The sequence below is a fragment of the Papio anubis genome, chromosome 1, assembly GCF_008728515.1.
Source record: "Papio anubis isolate 15944 chromosome 1, Panubis1.0, whole genome shotgun sequence".
Classification (NCBI taxonomy): Eukaryota; Metazoa; Chordata; class Mammalia; order Primates; family Cercopithecidae; genus Papio; species Papio anubis.
Window position 1 is genome coordinate 188,819,562 of NC_044976.1, and position 2,123 is coordinate 188,821,684.

General features: G+C 34.9%; 1 pseudogene; it reads left to right on the top strand.

Annotated features, from left to right (window-relative positions):
- The first annotated feature begins 526 nt into the window (after positions 1–526).
- On the top strand, positions 527–651 carry LOC116272544 (annotated as a pseudogene).
- Positions 652–2,123: the final 1,472 nt, after the last annotated feature.

Below are 2,123 nucleotides of genomic sequence, written 5' to 3' on the forward strand. Positions count from 1 at the left end.
TTGTGAGTCCTGGTAATGAATCACTACCTAACAAGAAGTTAGTTTTTATTCCTTGGATAAGGCTGAATAAACATTTGAATGTTTTCTCTCCGGCCCTCATTTTTAGCTTTCACTATGGAAGCTTGTCTGCTTCCAATACCTTATTTTAAAGTAATATAATGCAATTGATTATTTCCACTTACTATGTTAAAATCACATTCTAATTCTGTCTCACTGAGATTATGCCCAGATCTCATTGACTGGTCTTTGGGGAATTTCAAAAATCATGAGTCAGAAGTTTAAAGATTATTAATAATCTCTAAGCCTGTTAGAGATGACTCATCTCCTTCATTATACATGGATTTTATTATTTAAACTCTCAGTCAATAACCTACTTTCCAATTTGTAAGGGTACTTCTCAGTTGCTAGATTTAAGTATTACTGGACCTTACATAATCTCAAAACTTGAAATACTGAAAAAGAGGCTTTAAAGTCAAGAGATAAAATCAGTGTTGAGTCTCAAAAAAATGGGGACATATTTTTTGAGATCCCGTTGTGGTTCATAAGCGTGATAATTGGGTTTTCACACTAATACGTGAGATGTGCCTTGTTAGAACAGTTTGAGGGAGGCACATCTCACACAAAGTTCGTTGGCACATTACCCATCTGACGTGAAAGAAAAGTAACAAAAAAGAAAGAAAAAGGAATTTTTTTGCCCAGAGTGATTTTAATATATGGAAGAATTCAGATGTAGAGGATTATATTATATGTACTCTAAATGGAGAGAGCCCATGCTTAACAAACTTAGTAAAGATGTTTAGTATAGAATCCTGGCTTTTTAGTTGTTCCATGAATCTAAGCTTTAATATATTCATCCTCAAGATGAGAACAAGAACATGGGAACTAGGCAGAATGATATGTGCACTACATATTTCATTTAGATGTCATCATCAGAAAGTGAATAACCACTAATGTATGACTGCATTTCTCAGGAAGCTATTGAATATCCCTTTAAATTGGAAATATATATATTATTATTGAAATATGCTTACCTAAGAAAGCTATAATGGCTCTATTTTTTAAGATAACATTTAGATATTTTTCTAATGGCTCAAGGTGATCAGTGTTCTCAAGATCAAGGTTCTCCTCTGTGTTGGCTTGCTGCTACAGCTAGAAGGATGGAATAATCAAATCTTCAGCCAACATATATTGAACTCATTATGCATGAGACATTTGCTAAATGCTTTATATACATTATCTCATTTAATACTCACAACCAATCCTATGAGGGACATACTAACATTATCTATTTCAGTGAAAAATGAACTAAGCCACAGAGAGAATAAGAATTTGCCCAGTCACACATCACTAACTGGCAAAGCCAGGTGTGTCCAACTCCCAGTCTTTTCATGCACAACCTCCACACAATCTTCTTATCACAAAACCTGGTTTTTCAAAGTTGATCTTATGGAGGTAGAGTAGAATGATTACCAGAAACTGGGAAGCATGGTGAGGCTGGTAAAGAGATGTTGGCTGATGGGTACAAAAATATAGTTAGATAGAAGAAGTAAGTTCTAGTGTTTGTTAGTACAGTAGAGTGACTATAGTTAATAAGAATTTATTGTATATTTTAAAATAGTTACAAGAGAAGATTTAGGATGTTCCCAAACAAAGAAACGATAAATGTTTGAGGTGATGGATATTCTAATTACCCTGATCTGATCATTACACATTGCATACATGTACCAAAATATCACACTCACCCCATAAGTATGCACAATTATTATGTATCAATAAAAAATGAAATAAAAATCTGTGTTTTCTTGGTGATTGTAGAGTTTGTTATAGGATCTTATATCAGACATTTAAACTCACTGTCTATGAGTAATATGGATGGAATATGTTAAATTTCACAGTCTAAATTTTTTTTTTTTTTTTTGGACAGAGTCCCGCTTTGTCGCCCAGGCTGGAGTGCAGTGGCGGGATCTCAGCTCACTGCAACCTCCACCTCCCAGGTTCAAGCGATTCTCCTGCCTTAGCCTCCTGAGTAGCTGGGATCACAGGCACATGCCTCCATGCCTGGCTAATTTTTGTATTTTTAATAGAGATGGGGTTTCACCATGTTGGTCAGGCTGATTTTGAAT